Source organism: Harpia harpyja, chromosome 2 (genome assembly GCF_026419915.1).
Source record: "Harpia harpyja isolate bHarHar1 chromosome 2, bHarHar1 primary haplotype, whole genome shotgun sequence".
Lineage (NCBI taxonomy): Eukaryota > Metazoa > Chordata > Aves > Accipitriformes > Accipitridae > Harpia > Harpia harpyja.
Window position 1 is genome coordinate 68,488,519 of NC_068941.1, and position 24,291 is coordinate 68,512,809.

Here is a 24,291-nt window from a genome sequence, read left to right on the forward strand (position 1 = left end):
GTTTCTGCTGCTCTTTCCTCCTCAGGGGCAGGACTCCTCACACTCTTCCCCTGCTCCAGCATGGGGTCCCTCCCATGGGAGACAGTCCTCCACAAACTTCTCCAACATGAATCCTTCCCACAGGCTACTGTTCTTCACGAACTGGTCCAGCGTGGGTCCCTTGCATGGGGTGCAGTCCTTCAGGCACAGGCTGTTCCAGCATGGGTCCGCCGCGGGGTCACAAGTCCTGCCAGCAAACCTGCTCCAGCGTGGGCTGCTCTCTCCACGGGGCCACAGGTCCTGCCAGGAGCCTGCTCCAGCGCAGGCTCTAGTCACAACCCGGGCTGGACACAGCAGGGAGGAGTCACGGTGAGTTTAGAATTCCCTCGGGCTAAATTAAGGTGAAAGGACACCAAACGATCAGTTAAATGTTTTATTCATGGCATAAGCAGCCTGAACTTAGAAGGTGTTAACAGTAGGTGGAGGGGTCTCTCAGAAAAGGAATTGGCATGAAACTACCTCAGTAAACCATATAACTCATGGTAACCATATACATCAATTCAGGAAATAAGGAGAGCCCTCCCGTTGAGTCGGGAGGTTCAGAGTGGACCCCCTTGCTTTCTAGACTCCTCAGAGAGGAGCCATGGGGCAGCTGGATCCACTCCTAGTCCCAGACTTGGTCAACGGTTTATGTCTGAAGGGATGAAGTGTAGGGATTATGAAAAAAGAGGGAGAAACAGAGAGTGAGACAGAGAGAGAGAAAAAGAAAAGAGAAAGATTTCACCAGTCCTGGGTCCAGTACTGGTCCAGTCAGCCTAGAGGTCCAGTTCCTGTGCGCACACACGTGGGGCTTCAGTTTGTGTCCTTTTATCATCTTCTTGCCCCTCCTTTAGGCAGGCACTCGAACTCATTAGGCTAATTAGGTGTCACGCACAGTTTGTGCTTCCAGAACCTTTGGGAAATGGGTTGGTGGGCTTGGGGGTCATTTGGGTTAGTAACTTCTTCTTCCCTGCAAACATGACCATTGTTTGATCTTTGGACATACCTGGTGAGCTGCCAGGCTCTGCTTATCAGAACAGGGAACTGTGCACCTTCCAACATGCCCTCCGTGTTCTGTTGCTGATGTCCTGTGTTATCTGTGCTGATCCACTTCTCACCTGTGGTTTGTTGTTGTGCAGAACTTGCCCCACCGCAATGTTTGAGACATTAACTCTTTCAGTCTCTCACAGCTCTCCACAGGGTCACAGCCTCTTTCTGGCACCCACCTGCTCCGGCATGGGGTCTTCCATGGGCTGCAGGTGGATATCTGCTCCACTGTGGACCTCCATGGGCTGCAGGGGGACAGCCTGCCTCACCATGGTCTTCCCCACAGGCTGCAGGGGAATCTCTGCTCTGGCACCTGGAGCACCTCCTCCCCCTCCTTCTTCACTGACCTGGGGGTCTGCAGGGCTGTTTCTCTCACTTATTCTCACTCCTCTCTCCAGCTGCAGCTTCTTTTGCACAGCAACTTTTTTCCCCCTTCTAAAATCTGTTATCCCAGAGGCTCTACCACTGTCGCTGATGGACTCAGCCTTGGCCAGCGGTGGGTCCATCTTGGAGCCGGCTGGTACTGGCTCTGTCAGACACAGGGGAAGCTTCCAGCAGCTTCTCACAGAAGCCACCCCTGTAGGCCCCCTGCTACCAAAACCTTGCCATGCAAACCCAATACAGGATTTTTCCTTTTTTCTAAAGTATAAATTTTTGTGTGTGTGTGTCTGTATACAAGCCCATCACACCTGCCTCTGTTTTCCATATCTTTGGTTAACTGCAGATTGTCAGCTTTAGTAGGAGTTTTTTCTTGGTCCTACTGACACCTGGTTTAAAGGAGCAGAATACATAAGTAACAACTTGATTTACACAAATGTACATATCCTAAAGACTTTAAATGTTAATTTTGTGCTATATATGAAGAGAGTGGGAAGACTCTACTTGGTGTAGTCATTTTTGTTGAAAACATTTTATTGATATGGCATTTCAGCACTTCCATGCTTAAAGCATAAGCCTACAATCCTCTGAATTTAATAAACTGCAGGTCAGTTTCTTACAATAAACTGAAGTGAGTCATTGTTCTTCTCCTTAATAATGTCTTGCAAGCATGGCATTTACACTGTACTTTTTTTCCCTTCACTAAACTTTGAATTATTGCTCAGAAAATATACTAATGAATGATCCTTTACCATGGTATTTTATAAACCATAGAATTGTGCTCTCCCTCATGTAGAAATCAATACTGTATATAAAATCCCTCAAAATATTCTGGTTTAATTACTGGTGTGTTACACCAGCTTTTTAATCCAGACAACTTGCTTTGATATTTGAAATAAACGTAAATTTCATCATTTCCAGGAAATCAATGGTAGTTTAATAGATTAATACTAGTTATTAGTAGAAGAAAAAAAATTCATAAAGAAAATATAAAACCCAATCAAAAATGGCTTTATTCTGAGTTTCATAACAAACCATCTTCAACCACAAGTTTACAGCTTTAAAACAATTTAACAATTCATAAGAAAATCAGTCTTCATTTAAATAAATGCAATTGAAGATTACATCCAAATGAAGTGGGGAAAAAGTGAAACTGGGCGATAAACACTGTGGAGCTTTAATTAGGAAGAAAAATCTTACCAAAGCAAGTGATAATTATGTCTATTATGTATTGGTGAAAAACTCAATCTTTATTACCTTTTGTAAGGCATTTTTATGTGCCTTTTGGGAAATGGAGCAGGTGGAGATTATGTTGGAACTGTAAAGTGGGCAACCCCTCTGTGATGAAGGCTGTATGTAACTTCCTTCTACAGTTATTTCTTTCAATGCTAATGAGCTCCTCACAGTTTAGCTGTGACACATGAACATTTACTACTGAACATTTAAAAATTTTCTAAGCAACAGAAGGGAATTTTTTTTAATTAGTTCTCACAGATTTTCTCAAAGAAGGTATGATATGCCTTCTTCAGCTACCTAGGAGAGCCTTTGGTTTGGAAGGTCAAATTGCTCTTTTGTCTGTTTTCAGAGTTATTGGACATTCAAACTGAAATGTATTCATCTCACTTTGACGATGATTTTCCCCTCTCCATTACCAAACATTTATACGGTTGCAATAATTTCATGTTTCGTTATTTTAACTTGCATTTAAGAATGAAACCACTTAATCTGATGTCAGATATTGAATGAATATGCTAGGATCTGCTTCAATCGTGTATATCACTGCTGCTTGATGTATGGTGATCCAATTGCTCTCAGAAAAACTCCATGCTAAACTATGGCTAAAATAGTGCTGGTTTTAATAGACCAAAATACATTCAGAATTTGCCCTAAATTGTTTTAAGATATAGTCTTGTATTTTTGCTGTCCCCTAACAGAGGTTAAAAATGTTGACTATGAATAGAGGATTATTTTGTGAAGGTAAAGGAGAAAAGTCTGAGATACTATTTTTTTTCTTTTTTTCCCCCCACTCTTTTCATATGTCCCTGAACATACCCCGAACAAACAGGCTAAAAAGACTTTCTAAATCCAGATTTTGAAAATTTCAAGGTTTAGGGAGGTTTCTCTTGCACTTTGACTAAGTCTTCTATGTGGTAAATAGGATTTTTTTTTCTCAAGAAGCAAATTTAAGACCTAAATATTCTTTTTCCTATTTCTACTTTTTCTTTACTGTTTTATTTCAGTAATGAATATTTGTGAGCGTAATCTAAGTATGCGAATTGTTTATTACCAAGTTTTGTGAAGTTCTTTCCATGATTAGCAGGACACATTACCTTTTCTTCTTAAGCAAAAGTGCCATCTGGTTTGGTTTTTTTTTTTAAATCTCTCCATGTAACATTCCCGAGTAAAGACTAAAATGGTATACAATTTTATCTGGCTTGTAGAAATAAAAAACACCTCAAAATTAAAAATTTTGTAGTGGATATGTTTGTTCATCTTTATGATCAGAAGACTAGGGCAGTCTTTGTTTTTCATAAATGTTATTCACAATGCCATGTTTAGGATAAAACAAAGTTTTGGGAATTACAGCAACTGAAAAACTTAGTACTTTTACACATTTATACGCTTTTTTTTTTTTCATTCATTCCAAAATACTATATTAGGTATTATTCTAATAGAGCTAAAATGAGCTACCCATAAATTATCCACAATATTGCTCTGGACACATTTGCTCTTTTATACTAGTGCTAGTATTTTACATCTTTCTTATTTAAATGTACACGAAAATACCAATCCCAATACATGCTTTTTTTTTTTTTTCCCCACAAATTGCATCTTTTTATAAGTAGGTACATTTATACTTTTTAAATTTACTATGAAAGATATTTTTATAGTCTATTTATATGGAAACAGGGGTTAAACACATGAGATTTATAATACATTTTTCTCATGATCACATAGTATTTTAATAAACAAAAACCTGGTCTCTTCCTAAAAAGCTTACATGATTAATTAAAAATAATGTAAAAAATAATACATCAAAGGGAGAAAAGAATTTATGTGAAGATTAAAAATAAGGAGTAATGTATTGCATTTGATGGCTAAGTAGGATAATATAGTCTATTTCTATTTCTTAATAAAATAATATAACATCAGGAATTATTGATGGTTGACATGAAGGTGAAATTGAGTTTATTATGTCAATGTTAATTGTAATATAAAATAAAATGAATAAAGCAGTAACTTAAAATATTATCCAAGTATGCTACTTTGAATATGGTGTAGCATTATACTAGTCTCTATTTTTGTATACATTTTTGTCATTTCAAGATCATTGTGATAAATTAGCTACCACTTTTTCAAGAGATTAGATTCCTAGATTTTTGAGGCTGGAAGGAACTGTTACAGTAATTTAATTTTTCCTGCTGGATACCATGCTATAAAGTTTTACTTAGTAATGTCTGCAACAACCTCCAAACTTTTGCTTGTCTGCCATTCTTAATACATATGTTCTAGTTTAATTGTAAAACAAAGTCTTCAACTGACAGAGCTTCTATCACATCCTTAAAGCTATTTCTATAGCTAATTATATCCGCTGAGGATACTTGTGGTGGTTTTTTTCCCAGATTTCTCCCTACTGTTATACTTCAGCAGCAAGGTCTCTACTCTATGAGAAGTTAACTTACCATGGGAGAAGATACAGAATTTAATAAATTTATTTCAAAGAAAATAATAAATTGAGGTTGTTTAGTTTCTGCTGAAAGGAAGGCTTTGCAGATATTGAATAATTGCTGTAATTCTTCTGAACCATTTCATTTTTTCACTTATATCACTAAACTGAGTAGCATGGAATTCATACCTTGGAGGATAAGGGTCCTGAAAGTATCTAGGAAACCTAACTGAGACATTTCTGAATGGAAATGAAAAAATGCATGCAGAAATATGTATGCTGGGGGGGGGGGCAGGTTTTTGGCCAACTCAGCCACAATTTGTTAGTACATTTCATATCTTACCTTTTCTTTAGGGTAATTAACCTGGATGAAATACCTCTATTTAGTTTCATGGTTCTTTTTGGAAGGGATACATTGCATCAGAGGTGTTCTGTGATTTTGTCGTGTAGAAGATGGCCTGGTTAGAGAGCCCAATCCATAAAGTAGAACAGAGTCATGAAATGTCTAAGCATCTGTAATGTTTATGTTGACATATCTAATTTACTTTTTTTTTTTCTTTTTCCAGGAAGCTCTAAAGCAGGGTTGAACTTCATGATCTTTTTGCTTTACTAGTGATACTGTTAAGCAATACCAAAAGGCCTAATTTGGGGGGAACTTGTCAACAACATTTGCATTTTACTTGCAGGCATTGATTAAGGTAAAATTATCAGTAAAATCATAATATCAATGATTTAATGGGAACTGGATGAGGTTCATTATGAACTAACATGAAATATTGAAACAATGTGCTATATGAATACATAGTTAGAAAATGATGTCAACAAGTTCTATCAACTGTATATGCTTTACTGAAGTTATATCTTAATTGCTGATTGAAAATTGAGTGTTCATTCTGAATTAAGCATTATTTATCAATTCCTCCCCTTTTTTTAGTCATCTCTTTTCTCTAGTACTACATGAAATCACAGGAAACCAGGAAGCATAATCTTCTGAGTGGAAGCATTAACTGCACATTGTTATTGGCTTCTTTAAATGCTGTGTTTAACGGAAGTAACTGAAAAATCATATTCTTTGACACCTAACAAAATACATCATCTGTGGAATATAAATAATTACACACATCAATTTTTTTAATACATTTTAAAATATGTGAGTCTTATGTTCTCTGTATGGCTTAATATTCTTAGTTTCCTGATTTAGTGGTATCGAAGCACCCAAAGTAAAATTTTAATAAGCTACTGTCATATTTCCAGTTCATTTCAGGTCTGTAAGTCAGATCAAAGGTCACAAATCAGTCCAGATTTTGTATTCTCCCTTATTTTTATTTCTGACTCCTTTATAAAGCTTTGCATATTTTTGTCTGAACTGTTTTTAGTCTTATGAATTATCAAATGCATATGAGCAGACGCTATTTACAGCAATATATGTAGATGATAGAGATTGTTTCTTCCTACTCTTTTATAATTTAGCTAAGCGTAGCCACACTGCTTTTCCCTTATTCTTTCCTACTTCCGTTCTGAAAGAGTTAATGATGATCACTTCTCAAAAAGTCTAGAACCAGAGAATGTGAAAGAGCTGAGGAACAATTTATGTTATATAGGGTCATTTGGAATGTGATGCAAATACCATTACCTTTTCTTTATACTCAAATTTTAAAAGTGGATTAATTTTTCATATTTATTGACAATGGTTGACTACTTTACTTGTGTCTATTTAAAGCAGGTATTTATTCCTAAAACACAGATATTCTAAACAAGTCAAAATTAAAATGTAATACTTTTTTTTCCTTTGAATATGCAACATATCTTTTTAGATTTCTCACTAGGAAATTGGCGTAAATTTTAGTAACAATGAAAGAAAAATAACTGAGCATCAGGAATCCATCTGGCAATGCCTGTGGCTTCTACAAATTACATGATAACATTTTGCTGTGTATTTTATATCATAACACCTGCAATAACACACTGTATGGTTTTAAACCGATCAGAGAGGTGAATCCTGTATAATTGTTTTAATGTTTTTAGAGGTGGACAACCATTGCTTGAGAATTGTCATGTTACTTCTAAAAATTTTAACGCTTTATGTTGTTATACCTGAGAACTTCAAAAAAGAGAAGTGGCTTCTTTTTGGATTAACATAGAGATTTGTTAAATTTGAAGGTGATCATTGCTATCTCCCTGAAATCCTATTCTTCTTAAATTAACTTTTGTATTATAAGTATAGATGGCACAGCCATTCTTCAGTGCCACTTACTGAAATAGAGTTCTTGCACTTAAAGGAAGAGAAGCCATGTCTATCAGTTTTGGCCAGCCACAGAAGCTTTAAGACTTGATAACAGATAAATTAAGGTCATGTTTTAGTCTTAGATTTGCCTAGGAAGCAAAAAAAAAGGGAACTGATTCACGTGATTATACCTATCTGAAATTAGTTAAACAGTACCTGAAAACTGAACAGAGTACATTTTTGGCTGAAGACAAATTAATACTGTGAAAGAAGCTGGTCTCAGTTTTATCTGTTCCTTTGTCACTAACCTAGGAAAATGCATTTGGTAAGGCATAGATGAGATGAAATTCCATTTCTGTAGGGAAAGCAAGGATCAACTAGAACCCTTTCAAAAAAAAAAAAAAGGAGAAAATAGAATTTTGACTTACAAAATTATTGGAATAAGTAAAACAAACTATATTGTAAAGTTCCCAACTAGAACAATGACCACTGTTTCTTTTTTCCTATTTGATGACAGTTCTTACTAGTTCTAAAAATAATGAACTGTGATGTGATGTAGTATTAGGTATGTTTATCCAGATTATTCTGTAATTTCTGTTTGGTGCTTTGCATAAGTGTTTTTACTTTAATCTCTGAGGTGTAAAATTTGTGTGGTGTTTCAGATGCCAGTAGGCGCTATATGCTATTCTTGGAAAGATATGCTTTTGAACTGGCAAGGAGAGCATAACTGGCACTGAGAGTAAGTAGTTTTTATGTCAAGGTTGTCAAACCTATTTTGCTGCCAGCTCTTGGCTAGAATTCTGCTTAACACCAGATGGCATTGTTTTTTAGATGTTCTTGAATAGAGCAGATCATTAATTCCCCCCGGATTTGCTCAAACACCTTATATGATTAATTTTCCTGCTCACATGCCTGCGTACTCTGTAGAAATCTATGTTCTTTCTTCCTTTTTATTGTACAGAAATCATGATTCATTCTTTAAAAAAATACATACTCTATATAAGCTGTGCAACATAACTACACGATCTTTATTTTTTGAAGTGAATGTTTTATTTTTTGATATACAATTATTTGCAGGCACAGTTGGCACTGTTTAGACACCTAAAAGTACACCTAATTACCTTGATTGTTCCTACAAATCAGATGGAAAAGAGGCTTACTGATATAAAATATCCTTTTGGTTTTATGAATAGACAGTTATCTTGCAACGTGAAAGAGCTGGCATACACTGGGTGGTTGATTTGAAGTCCCTTCAACTCAGGCCACCTGAGACTGATTCGCCAATGCTTCACACATTGTACATTTGCACACTGTGTGCTTGATACCAGATTGTATGAGCGAATTCCCAGGTTTAAGGTCCATGAAGAGGGGTCTTTGTTAGAAATGGTAGAAATCAGTAGCAATGTTTCCTTTGCCAAGAAGTCATGCAGTTCAAATTAATGAGGGCCCAGTGAGGTTGCCAAGGTAGGCACTGAATTACTTGTCACTGTTGGAGGAGTTTTAATGATTAAAGCTGCTTTCTTTTTGCAAATTCTTAATGGAAATGTAGTAGTGGAAATTACTCTGCCCTTCTGTTGTGGGGGTGGGGGAACCACCCAAAGAAACTGTTTCATTGTATCTATCTATTAAAAATAATGTAAGGGTACCAAGATATCTTAATTTTCAGTCCAGTTCTATTAACAGTGTTATGTTTTAAAACACTTAAGGAAACCAGGTATTCCAGGGACAAAATTAGGAGAGTGGATAACACTGAATTTGTATAGACATCACTAATTGGCTTTTGAATCATGGTTTCTGTTAAATACCTGATGATTTCTTTTTGGAACCTCAAAAACTGTGCCAAGTATGCTAGTCAACAGTCTTAAGAACACACTAATTTATGAACAGCTATTTATTTAAAGTTTTATCAAGTCAGATGTAGTGGCAAGAAAGAATCTGAGCATCTTGTGAAAGATATAAAAGGTCTTGAAGAGTTTTTTTTCTAGAATTAAAAACAAAATTTAGCAGCATCTGGGAGAAATCGGCAGATTCTGTGAACAGCTCAGGACTCCTCTAAGAGCATGCTATAACAACACTATCCTGCTCTCAGTAAACAGAATATACTCTTTTTTTTTTCCTTTCCTTTTTTTTTTTTTTGAGAATTGGAGAAAACCTTCTCCTTCATTCATTTTTCTCCTTTAGATTTAGATTGTAGTATGCAGCCACACTCTTCAGAAAGGTTTTTCCTGAGGTCCTCTTCAGGAATAAAACTGTGATAGTTTTCCCTAGGTTTCTTCCTGTAAATCTAATCTTTCTCAGCTGTATATTTTAAAATACATTTAAAACATTAAATATGGTGTCACATCTGTGGCAAGTTCAGTGCACATTGGAAAGCAAAATGTTAGAATTTCATCACTCTGAAGTGCATGATGCAGAGTAGGAAAAAATCAGTCTGCTCTGAAGCATGGAAGGAAACTGGTACCAGTTCTGGAGTGTTGCCATATTGAGTTCCACTGTGATGGTTCCAATTTAGGAGACAGATAAGTTCCCCACATTTTTTCGACATCTCAGCATCTGTATTGATTACCTCACATTAAATTGACAGCACAGGCAATTTTATTTGTGATTCTACAGGCTGATTTTGGTTTGCTTATATCATTAAAGTCACTGAAAATCTCCAAGGTTCTTTTCAATATAGTTTCATAACTGAGGACACTTATATTTTAGTTTCAAATATCATAGTATTTTGACAGGCAACTGTAAGGAAATCATACCTATGGGTATTTTCCTACTATCTAGCAAGGTTTACTATTCCAATACTCCTTTGTCTTCATCCCATTCCATTTGTGCTTGATATACCAGAGAGAATCCTATTGTTTGCACTGAATATAAATTCAGTGTCTATTATTCCTGGAGGGATTTGTTTAATAAATTCCTTATGGATGACATTAGGACATAAACAAAAAAAGAGGTTTTTATTTTTTCTACTACTAAGCAAGAACTGGATTTACAATCAAATATCTTTTGATTTCTGACTATGTAGAATCATCTTGCATTTGAATTCCATTAATTAAAAGCAAACAAACAAAAATCAGAAGCCCCTAATGGACTTAGAAAAGTTTTCTTTGAGGAAAAAAATCCATTTACTAAAGCAGAAGCAAATAATCGTATGCATACATTTAAATTCTAAATGAAAAATAATATCATAACATTTCTTGCGCACATCCATTTCAATTTCTCTAATAACATTAGCAGCTGAAGTAGCCAACTGTCACCCCAGTATCACCAGCTACTCAGTTATGAGCCCTTCTGCACACAGATACACAGAATCTCTCACACAAATTAGTCATTTTAGCATTTCCAAAGCTACCAGCCTTATTCATTCTTTCATGAGACTGTAGTTTAGAAAATGTTGCTGTTGACATATCTTTATCAGACAAAAGCATAATGATCTGAAAAGAGTAGCTAGTTTTACCATGATAAATTTCTTTTAATCTCAGTTACATTAAAAGTCCTTTGAAATACAAAAAGAAAGAGAGATTTGGAAAATACTGTCACAAGTTTAGAATGTTTCTAAGATTTTTTTTGACAATTCATGGTATCAGTTTTGTTATGCCAGACTGCCAGCCAGAAGCATTAGCACTGTTCATAAACGCTTCACATTTGGGGTCTCTTTTAATGCCCTAGCAATGCAGCTGAAGGGAGGACAGTGGAAATAGCAGGGCTGTTGCTAAAAAGCCAGCCCTCTTATCTGTCTGGGAGAATAAAGGACCCAAAATGTGTGGTTTATTATTGACTTCTGCAGAATGTTTCCTTATTATAACCTTTTGGGCAGATGGAGCTGACATTTTGTCTTTCCCTGTCACTATGTATCTGCACCATTACTACCTTCTCTTCAGCATTCACCCTTAGATTCATCTTTTAAAACTGCTGGTCCAGAGCAACAGTCTATTATTATGCTACCAAACTCTGCGGTAAAATGTCAAGTTAACATAATGCCTACTATATTCTTTTGAAAGAACTTTCCTTGAAATAGCTATATTAATTTATCTAACAGAATCAGCTGTTGAGACAATGTGAATGTTAATGTTATTGTAGGAATACAAGTATGTGAAAGAAGGAAAAAATTTAAGATGAAAGAATAATGAAAGTAAGCACTGAGAGAGACCAAGAGGCCATTAAGACTTGAGATCACCAATGCTTTTAAACAGTTGCAGTTTCCTTGTCTTGGAATACTTTGGTCGTCATTAATGTATTATTTCATACTCCCCTGCTAAGTCATTCCCTTTTTCATAAACATGAAATACATTTGATTTTTATGAATTCTGCTGTGGAAAAACATATTTTTTCTTGTGCTAGGAAGTCAGTCTTTATTCTGTTAACATTGGTTAATCTCAGCTAACAGTCCAACAGGCTAACTAACAAGCTAACTTAGAGTCAGAAGAAACATTGTATTTACTTTGTTGTAATGAAATACCAAATTTTTTTTTAAAGTATAATTATTGTTTTTATCTTATATGAAACATGTTAAGAAACAGATTTAATAAACCAGTCATTCTGAATAAAATTTTCATATTCTTAATGTTGTTGATAAATGATACAGAACATCAAAGAGATTTGGTAATGCATCATTTTAATGTATTCTTATAATGGAAGATCTTACTCACTAGCATTATTTTTGTAGCATGTCTTGTTCCTTCAATAGCTGTCATTTAAACATGAAAGGTTCCTGCAGTGCATTGCCTTAGGATATGATTTTCTAGTTTTATAAATAAGTGATATCCAGTCTAAAGTGATGGAGTATTGGGCAAATGGAGAAAAATGCTTATGGAATACTGTCAAATTAAAATGGCAGTAGATAAAATCTACATTGGTACGTTTAAAATACAATACAACTGTTCATGATTTAAAAATGAAACTTGAAATTGAGAACTTTGGATATTAAAACTGCGTCCTGGTTTTGGCTGGGATAGAGTTAATTTTCTTCCTAGTAGCTGGTATACTGCTGTGTTTTGGTTTTAGGATGAGAATAATGTTGATAACCCACTGATGTTTCAGTTGTTGCTAAGCAGTGTTTACACTAAGTCAAGGACTTTTCAGCTTCTCACCCCACCCCACCAGTAAGTAGGCTGGGGGGCACAAGAAGCTGGGAGGAGACACAGCCAGGACAGCTGACCCAAACGGATATTCCATACCATGTGATGTCATGCTCAGTACATGAACTAGGGGGAAAGCTGGCCAGGAGCAGCTGCTTGGGAACTGGCTGGCTAGGCATCCGTCAGCGGGTGGTGAGCAATTGCATTGTGCATCAATTCTTTTGTATATTCTAATTCTATTATTATTTTTATTGTTGTTGTTGTTGTTGTAATTATTATTATTTTTCCTTCCTTTTCTGTCCTATTAAGCTGTCTTTATCTCAACCCACAAATTTTACTTTTTTTTCCAATTTTCCCCCCCACCTCACTGGCGGGGGGTAGTGAGTGAACGGCGGTGTGGTCTTTAGCTGCCTGCCTTGTTAAACCATGACAAGCTGTTTATTATTTTATCCAGTTAAATGTTTTTCAGTAGTCTTCCTTATCTTTTTTTCAGCTTCCTTTCATGGCTTCCCAGTAATGCAGAATGAAGTCTTTCAAAAGTCACTACTACAAGGTTAAGCTGTGTTAGACATTATGCCTTGGTTGCTGTGGCATTTGTGACATTAGATGCTAGCATTTTTTTTTCACATCATTCAGTATTTAGATTAAGGTTTCTTATTTTTGATGTGTCTTCATTCATTCAATCTGGTAGCTCACAACTTCTTACATCCAGACAACTGAGATTAAATTCGAAGTGTATGTACTCCTTTGTAATACTTTCCAGGAATTTTGCTGCCACTTCAAAACAGATTTTAAAGTAACTACAAAGTTGAACTGGGACTGAAAAGACTCAGAATTTTTCTTATTAGTGTTTTAGTTTGAATCAGAAATGTGTTTTTGAAACAGTCCTCCTAATTTTCTCTACTTACTGTGCTTTAATGATGAGAACCAAACAAACAGTCTGAGTGCATGAACTGGATTCCTCTTGAATGAAACTAAACTGGAAAATGTGCTCCCAGAGCACACTTAATGCAGTCCAGCCACAAATGGGCATTCAGACCATGGGACCTCATCAGAGATAGTCTAAAGATTTACGAAAAAAACAGAACACACCCCACCCCACCCCAAACCCCAAGAAAAAACTGAAATGTCATCCAACTATCAGCTTCTCAACAGCACCTCTTGTGCTTTATTCAGCTGCTCATTCTGATTTGCATCATTTGCTAAAGCAGACACAGAGTAGTGTTCCTTTTGTTTACATCATACAATATTCAGGATTATATTGCATTTTATTGAATACTGACCTTTTCTTATACAGCTATTTCAAGATCTGCCATTGTACAAGTTGCAAAACAGAGGAAGAATGCTATGGGAGGATTCTGCCTTATTGGATGGCCTGCTCAAAGAGGATTAAAACACCACAAATGATAGTTCACATTTAAATATTTGCACCCTCTCAAGGTTGCAGACAAGATAGGTCAGCAGAGAAACCTATCCACGTAATTCAAATAAAAGGCTTAGAATGATTTTTTTTTGGGGGTGCATCAAGCACTTCCAGACAGCTTGGTCTAGGCCACTCTGAACCAAAACATCTGCATCTGTACAAATTCATGGGCAGTTTCTGCAAAAGAGTTCATTATTTGTCAAACTCAAGAGAGATACAAAAGTTTGGACAATCTACAGAGTAAGTGGATAGCAACAATTACTCTAAGACAGTATTTTCTTTAAATTTCTTATGCTTTGATAATATCTAAACAGTATCATATATACCATAAGAATTAAAATAATTGTGTGGTAAAATGAGGAATGTACTAGTTTTCTCAGTCTTTATTTTCTAGTGGAAAATCGTGAAAAGGTACAAAAGTCAGATGCAGTCAGAGTGAAGTTCCATCTGGATACAAAGATTTGCATTCCTTCTCAGACAAGTTGCTGAAAGCATATTCCTCAGGAAGAATATATACATTACTGAATTAAAAAAGATAAAAAGAAAAAGTGATGATGACTGGGCTCATTGAAATGGTTAAATAAATCCCAGATAGATTATTTATTTGAGAACACTTCCTAATAAAAACAAAAGCTAATAATGGGATTTGCACACTAGTTTAAACCATAACAAAACAAAACACTAGGAACAGCTGTCTTTATAGCCTGAAGACCTGCAATTAGGACTCTTCTCTGGGATATCAGAGACCCAGTTTTAAATTGCTTTCCTGAGTAATTTAAAAAATGTATTTATAATGCAGTTTCTATTTCCACTGAAGGACCCACAGAGTTGCACATTTTTGGGGTGTACAGTTGTACATTTTTTTAGTAACTAACTCAAATTTTGAATTTAACTGTGGAAACTGTGGGCTTGAAGGTAAATATATGCCCCCATGATGCAGAAGGATAAATAGCCTTTAATTCTTATAGAAAAAGCCAGAAATGTAGAAAACTAAAACTTTCAGTCAGAAAAGTTCTGGTTGAGATACCAAAAAATAAGACTAAATAATGTCAGCCACTTACTAGCTACAAACATACAGCTAAGCAACTTAGAACAAGTGGCTTCCCCTGCACTACCGGATGGCTTTGGGATAAAATAGGCAAGGAAAAAAATGTCAGTAAATCTTCAGCAAACGAGTATGAAGTTAAAAAGCATCCTTTCTTAAGAGTTAATTAACTACTCATTTACTGCATATTGGCACGTCTGAAGATTGCTCTAATAACGCACTCATTATGTGCTTTTCAAAAGAACTATATTTTCCCCTTACAGATAAAAAAATAGAAACTTCTTTTTCACCAATATTTATTCTTTTTGTGAAAAATGTAGTAAGCAAGGCATGTGTCTAATAAGAAGTCACTATGCTTCTGATATCAGTATTCCAAGGAATTAAACATGGATGCAATTAACAATATTAAATGAGAATTGGAAGTCAAACTACTAGAAAAAAAAGTCATTCTTTTTGAAATTAATAAAATATTCAAGAAATAAAATTTGGGCTTTAGGGTCGCTATATAGAGACATAGGTGTCCCATAACTGTGTTCTATGTAAATGTAGACACGAACAGTCTTTTAAAGGAGAGTAACACTAAGCAGTGAGAGCAGAAACCTGACCTTTTTAATTTAATAGTATAGACACAGATAATGAACTAGGATGATATATGGAGGTCTCCTCAGAGGTCTTGAGAGAGTCTGTATAAATATACTGACAAGAAACAGCAAGTTAATGACATATCCACATATTTCTGTCAGTTCCTGTGGTTCTTTCTATGCACATTTACCATTGCTCTATACAGAGTTTCTATACTTATTTTTATAATGCATCTTTAAATATGACACATCTTATATGACAAGACTTTTTTTTAATATTATTTTGATAAAGAACCTGAAGCACCATAGATCACGTCTTCACATTCAGTTCAGAAATTAAAATTTGCCTGTTTGCCCATCTCATTTAATTTAAACCAAGAATGATTAGAAAGTGGGAGGAGGATGAATACCAAGAAATTACTTGTCCCTCATCTCTCAAGGCTTTCAGCAACTTTCCAGTTTGTCCAGTTTTAAATAACTTCTTAATTTTAATTTGTCACTCTTTTCCTTTTGAAGGGTCCCAACCTGATCACCACAGTATTTGACAACCTCAAAGTTGTTTATACATAAACTTTCTCTAAGAAGATTATTGGCCCTTCTTGCTAAACATTTAAATAAAGTTATTATGTTATGCAGCTTCACAAATCAGCATGGCATTTTATTTCTTCTGCTACTTTTATTCTTCAGACTTTTATTAAGTTTGTGTTCACATTTTAACTGTCTTTTCAATGTGGATTTGTATTTCTCTGTCTTTTGACAGATAACTTGAATTAGTTGGGACTAAATCTTTAGCTGCTAATTAACCACCTGTCTTGATGATAACATGGTCATCAGTTCCTTATTTTCCTGTATTCATGATCCATCATACTATATTCTGTTTTCTTCATACGTATTTTTTTTATTTTATAGAGTTTGCACTGTAGGTAAAATACAGATTAATATGTATAAAACCAATCTGCTATTACCGAAAAACCTGTAACATAACATTAATCTGATCATAAAACAGCAGTAAAGCCTAAAAGCCTATAGCTCACGCAACTGGTATGTTTGTATGGGAAAAATCAAAAATTTCTTTTAGAAATGAGAAAGATACTGTGTGTATAAAAATTAGAGTATAATTGGAAAATTTTGAATTACATTAGGTGTAAATATGCTATAAGCCACTTGATGGATCATTGGTGATATAAAAGAAAGAAGTAATGGCAATTATTATGTACAAACATAAGAAAAAAAGCTTAACTGAATATTCTGCATGAACCTACAGAGAAGCATATTTGCAAATGTGAATAGACCAAAACTAAAAGTTAACAACCTTTCAAATACTGATTAGTAATATAAATTCTTTTGTATATTTCTTGGAGTTTCCTTGGTCTATGAGGAAAAGTGAGCCATTGGAAAAAAGAAATCCTTTTCTAAACAGGTACACCTAAGGATGGACAAAGAAGAAATGATGGGTTGAAATTAACTTTTTGGTACATACCTCAAGAATTTCATAAGAATTATGTTAAACACTTACAGAAGTACCTCTTGGTGTGATAGCAACATAGAGGAGACACACATTTTTGAACACAATATTAACTGTCCAAAACATGTAAGCAAAAAAAAAAAAAAAATCATTCTACTTGTGCTTTTGCACTGCACTGAATTAATTCACTTTGGTTAATGTTTACTCTCTTTACATTTGTTATTTTCAGTTTGAGTCATGAGACTGAGATATTACTAACTTTTTAGATTCAAGTCTATTGTTCCCATTTTCCATTTGTTTTTGACTTTCCAGTTATTGTGAAAGTCTGCTGAATTAGCGAAAGAAGGTATTTAGAATCTAATATCCCATCAACTTTCTTTTTTTTAATGCATTTCTATTGTTGCTATTTCTGCTTTGTTCTTTTTCTCATTACCTAAAAATAATGAACTCATTCTAATTATTTTTATATTTCCCTGATACTTTCCCAAATGCATAAACAACAAAATATAAATGTCATGCTGTTTACCCACTACTACAGCATAATAAACCCAATTACAGTCCTCTCAAAAGCCAGTGATTTTACCATTTCTGACAGTAATTTTGTTAGTCATTGACCACTAATTCAATCTCAGTATTTCAGTGTGAGATGGTAGACCACAGACAACTGAGGAGCAATTTCTGGATCTAGATTATTTTTAGAGTTATTATTGAGCTGTCCAGCACTTCAAGTAATATTTATGTAATCAACTATGAAGCAATTTCCAGTGCTTATTCCCAGATCCTATTCTAATGACAGACTTCAAAGGTTGTTTATGTAGTCTAGAAGAACTGCTAGGAGAGGACAATATTTTTCCTGACAAAGTATGTGCATTTCACACTAGTAGTTCCACAAAGACTAATGTAACAAGAATTCAGAAAGTCAGTACAGCGGACTTTGCATGTCACTAAGAAATTCAATCATCCTTTAGGAAAGCCTAGGTTTTAAAGAGCTAATTTCTCTTTTCTTTTGGAAACGTTCAGAAAATATATTTTTTTCACAAATGTTATGTCATCTTCAAATGTCTAGCAGTAGCAGTAATAACTACTGGCAATTGAACATTAAAAAAATATTTATTTAATAAAGACTGAATTTATTTGTATTTAGAAAGGAAATTAATGGTTATACACTTCAACCTCATTTGAAGACAATTTGCCTGAAGAAAAATAAAGAGGAAAAAAGGTTTCAGTCTCTGGAATATTTGTAGGTAACATTAAGTAATGCCTGATATGTATTCCCATAAGTTTTGAAAGAGTCTTTCAGCTCTAAAAAAACCCAACTAAACAGAACAGACCTCCCCCCCAAAAAACAAAAAACAGAGGAAAAAACTTTCAATAGTTCAAGAAAAGGTATCAGCACAGTTTATTTTGGCACGGAATAGGACTACTTTTTTTCTAGGCGATAAATAAATCATGTTATTTCTTCAACTATAGAATTAGTGACTTTGCTTAAGCTTTGAATACAAGAGGTCACTGAAAGTATTACCCTAGCTGCGCATAACAGCTTGAGGCATGGAAAGGTAAGACTTTTAAAGACATCCCTGGAACAAAGGTGAAAATGAAAGTTGAAAAGTTAGTGTCTCAACTGCCGTTTCTATAACATGAGAAGAAAATGGTTTCTAGGCTGCTTATAAAGTGATAAAGGATAAAACAGGATTTGCACAGAGAATTCAGCATGACTGTACGTCCTCTCATGCCCGAATACTCTTGCACTGGCATTCTACCATGTGAATGAACTACAGCTTAATATTCAAAAAGCAATGTTTGACCTATGCTCTTAGCCTGTCTTTTCCAGTGGTATGCAGTAGTCGTGCCTTAAACATAAAAAAGGCTTAAAAAACTGTCATAATTTTTGGTTTTAATATGTCCACTGGAATGCAATCTAATGGAGGTTTAATGCATTTTGGTATTGAAGTCAGTAGATTATTACTGTCTCAGCTTTAGAAAGGGTGTCAGGCACTTTTCAGTACTTTGTCCAGTGCTTCTAAGAATCTTTCATTGTAAAGTTCAGTCTTTTTTTTAGAAATGTGTCCTTTTCTCCACTGCAAGTTGACAACTATGTCTTATTTTTATCTGGAGTTGTTATTTCAGTCCTGTCACAGAGTTTACTTCGTTCTTCCTCTTAACCTTGATTTTAGGCATTTTAAGAAGTCCTAGACAATTTGAAATTGCTTCCAATCCTGAGTGAGAGTTGCGTACTATAAAGTAGTGGGTGGGTTCATCAGTTGATTTCAGCTAGAATTAGAATGCTTAAAATGTCCAGTTCAACATATTAACTATTAACACAAATATTCCTGTGCCACTCGCAGTACAAATATTTTTTTATCATGCAATAATGATTTCTTAGTCTTTATAAGTGAAGTGAACTTCACAGAATATGAGGTTTTGTCATTTTTTTCCTGAAGTTGTCTATCCTGTTTCATAACATGTTCTTAGGACAATGTCGCTGACCAGTAAGAATATTTGAAATGATTGAATAGTAATATATAACATACAGTAATGTCTATGCTGTAATGATTATAATTTTTGTTTACATTCTATTTCTCAAAAAGCACACCTCAGCATATGTGTTGGATTACTTATTAATTACAGTGCAACCAGCAGATACTTTCATATCTGTCAGGTCCTAAGACTCCAGGGTAGATTGTGATGGTATTTATAGACTATAGTATATGCAGGGATTTTTAAACCTTTCATAGTATATTTGGTTTGGTTATCCTAGGTTTCGTATCAGACTATAAATTTGCTTCATATCTCTTTTCATGGGAACGTATGTTACATTTTAACAGAAAAATCTCATGCAAAATGAAATGCACAAGCTTAGCATACTGTGGCAAGAAGCCATAACTGTTGAATCAAAGTCAGTTTCCAGCAGAATCCTCAAATGTCTTCTACTTCAAAAACAAATTTAATTTCCTAACCCCAGCTGTTTTATTTCTAGAGCTGTTCATAAAGTGCCTGCAAGATTTTACTTTAATTTTTTTGTAATGGAAAAATACATAATGTTCACTTTAGAGACAGAAGTACTCTGAGGCTTTGTTGATGTCTCTCCCCCAAAAATTCCTCTCCAGGCAAAGACAAATCACAGAAAACTGTAAGTTAAAAATTTCAGAAGTTAGAGCAAATGAAGATAGAAAATTCTGATCCATAACTGTTGTGCAGCCTTAACTGTAGTGATCACTGCCATGTCTATACATATGACTTTCTGAATAGTAAAACACAAAAAAATTATGAAATAGAATTTTCATAACATGTTTCAAATAGTGTGCATACAGCATATTACAGACTTTTAAAAAGTACTTTTTCATATAGAGTATTTCTACTTTTTTGTAATACTTGAATGTAGGCATCTCATTTGAGCTTTTGTCTGACAGAAACAGTCAGAATAGAAGAGGGAGCAGAAATAGCTGGAGGGTAGCCAATAGGGAAAAGGAAAGAAAGTATGCAATTTTATAAAATGTCATATAAAGATAGAGATGGCTAGACAGAAAGAGATAATACAGGCACAAAAATATCCATTACTAAGAAATATTCCCACTTTCCTGTATTCCTTGTTTTCCCTCATACATTTTCTTTGCCACCCCTCACTCAGCTTCCACAGCTATTGCTTTATTCTCTGCTGCTGTGTCACATTCATACTTCTCCATTACTTTATCCTTCTGTCTCTCCCTACTCTTCTCTTATTTTCTCCTGAGGTTGTCAACTACTTCATCATTTTAGCTGAGGTTTCAACAGTTATTCTTTTCTCTCTCAAGATTACCTCAGAATCTACTACCACTCTACTCCACACTTTTGCTATCAAACCTTATTTGTTCGTGTCTTGCAAAAGGACTCTGTTCCATTTTCTTTCTAAAATTCTAGATGTTGGGTGCTGGAAACAGTGAAATCAAATAGCTTTGAACTCTGCCTTTTAACTTGGACTTCTTATTTCTGTGTTTGCTTAGCTATGTGATGCTTTCTTGGTAAAAAATAGAATACTTAGCATATACAATAATCTGAACACCAGAAATTAAACATTTACCTCATATAAAGTAGGGGATCCTGGTGGACACATGGCAGTCCTGGTGGACACCAAGTTGAGCATAAGCCAACAATGCATCCTTGTAACAAAAAGGCTAAGGTTTTCCTGGGCTGCATTAGGAGGGGTGTTGCCAGTAGGTCAAGGGACGTGATCCTTCCTCTCTTTTCAACACTGGTGAGACACATCTGGAGTGCTGTGTCTAACTCTGGGCTCCCCAGTACAAGAGGGACATGGAGATACCGGAGAGAGTACAGCAAAGGGCCACAAAGGTGATTAAGGGACTGGAGCATACCACATATAAGGAAAAGCTGAGAGAGCTGGGACTGTTCAGCTTGAGAAGAGAAGGCTCAGGGCGATCTTATCAACGTATACAAATACCTCAAGGGAGGGTGCAAAGAAAATGGAGCCAGGCTCTTTTCAGTGGTGACCAGTGACAGGGCAAAAGACAAAACGCACAAACTGAAACACAGGAGCTTCTGTCTGAACATCAGGAAACACTTTTTCTTTGTGGGAGTGACTGAGCACTGGCGCAGGTTGCCAGAGAGGCTGTGGAGTCTCCCTCCTTGGAGATATTCAAAGCTGTCTGGACACAGCCCTGGGCAACATGGTCTAGGTGGCCCTGCTTGAGCAAGGGGGAGGTGGACCAGGGGTGTCTTCCACCCTTAACCATTCTGTGAATCTGTGATGTAGCAGAGGGGAAAAAAAAACCAACCAAAAAACAACACAGCATTTTTGATTGCAGATCATATGCAGAGTAGTGCATCATTACAAATACATATTTTCCTGTTATTTCCTCTATATGCATAGTATCTAGCTGTGATTATTGCAAGCAATTATACTAGAAACTAAGTCACCATTTCAAGATAAGGGAACAGGCTAGATGCATGAGGATGAAGGCTAGTGATACAAAGAAGGCAACATTACGTAGCACGAAGCATAGCTCTATATTCGCTTAGCAGCGTATCTTGTTATAGTTTTAGCATTGAAAGCACAAAGATTTGCTGCTCCTGACTACTATATGGGTATGTAGTCTATTTCTGTTTTGATATTCTTTGTGTGTATTAATGGGGTGGGGTCCTGCTCTTTCAGAACTTTTTTTCTCCCATGACCCATAGGTCATAGTTTTCATACTCATCAGACAATGGAAGTCACAAGAATCAGAATTTTTTTACAAACGAGGCACCAGCTTTCCTCAGAAGTTCATGTAGAACCATGCAGGTGGGAACATGAGGGACTGAGCTATCTAAAGTATTCAACAACTCACTTGCCGAGGAATTCCTGGACAGACTGAACATTTTGGAAAAAAAGTTCTCATGGACCATTTTGATACTAATGCATTTTTTGGTGGAGGTCTTGTTGGAAAATTTTCAATGAATTTTAATTCCTATAGGCATTGGGATTATTTCATTGGTATATACAGTGGGTTTTATAGCTTGGGTGGAACCCAAAACATGAGCTTAGACCCAAGAGAGACCAAGAAATCAAATTAAAAACAAAAAAATACTCAGAAAATGTATTTCATATTAGTTTGGAATAAAGAAAATGAATTAAAAATAATAATCAGTACTCCATTAATGACTATAAAACTCATACCATTTATATATATGTAACATAAGGAAAAGTATCTTAATAATGAGAATTTTAAATTGATGTAAAAGCACTGTAAAAATGTAAAGATGCCAATAAAAAATAATAATTACAAAGCCTATTAAGGATTCTTTTTTCCAGACTTCAAATAAGAGCAAAGGTCTCATTGCAGCCTCAGTGGTAAATGTTGAACACGAACATCAGCATTAACAAGTTTATTATTAACTGTCGTGGTTTAACCCCAGCCCACAGCCAAGCACCATGCAGCCACTCACTCACCTCCCTCACAGTGGGATGGCGGAGAGAATCAGAGGTGTAAAAGTGAGAAAACTTGTGGGCTGAGATAAAGACAATTTAATCGGTAAAGCAAAAGCCACGTACACAAGCAAAGCAAACCAAGGAATTCATTCACTACTTCCCATCAGCAGGCAGGTGTTCAGCCATCTCCAGGAAAGCAGGGCTCCATCACGTGTAATGGTTACTTTGGAAGACAAATGCCATAACTCCGAACGTCCGCCCCTTCCTTCTCCTTCCCCCAGCTTTATGAGCTGAGCACAACGTCATATGGTCTGGGATACCCCTTTGGTCAGTTGGGGTCAGCTGTCCTGGCTGTGTCCCCTCCCAAGTTCTTGTGCACCCCCAGTCTACTCACTGGTGGGGTCGGGTGAGGAGCAGAAAAGGCCTGGACTCTGTGTAAGCACTGCTCAGCAATAACTAGAACATCCCTGTGTTATCAACACTCTTTTGGTCTCAAATCCAAAACATAGCCCCATACCAGCTACTGTGAAGAAAATTAACTCTATCCCAGCCAAAACCAGCACATTAACTGATCACTCATACAGGCTCTGCTGTTACAAATAGAACACATAGATGGACTTGTTACAAAGTAGATTGTTCTAGGCTTTGGTCTATTTTTGTAATCTAATTAGACTATTAAAAATTATAATTAGTTGATGTTTCCTGCTTTGTTTTTATTTTGTAATCTGTCTGACCTTCTTTTGTGATCAGTTCTTACTCTGAGAGTGAAAACATTTCTCCTTTTATAGCTTTTCATCTGGGACAATCTGGGAAAAGGGACAATTTCTCTTGAATTTTTCTTCCTTGACAGTGCTCCCTGTAACTCATCAAACATTCTAAGTCTGCTGAAAAGCCATCAAGAGTTTTTTGTTTGTTTACTATTATTGCACCTCCTCTAGCATTCTCTGTATATATTACCTATTTTTTCTGTAAGGTATGACCTTGGCTGACAGCCACGTGCACCCCAAGCTGCTCTGTCACTCCCCCTCCTCAACAGGACAGGGGGAGAAAATATGACAAAAAGCTCGTGGATTGAGATAAGGACAGGGAGACCACTTACTAATTACCATCATGGGCAAAACAGACTCGACTTAAGGAAATTAGTGTAATTTATCGTCACTTAATAACAGAGTAGGATAGTGAGAAATAAAAACAAAACTAAAATCACGTTCCCCCCCACCACCTCCTTCTTTCCAGGTTCAGCTTCACTCCTGATTCTTCTACCCCCTCCCCCTAAGCAGTGCAGGGGGATGGGGAAAGGGGGTTGAAATCAGGTCATAACAATTCGTCCCTACCACTCCTTACTTCTCACACTCTTCCCCGGCTCCAGTGGGAGTCCATGGGACACAGTCCTTTACGAACTTCTCCTTCATGGCCCCTTCCCACAGGCCGCAGTTCTTCACAAACTGTTCCAGCATGGTTCCCTT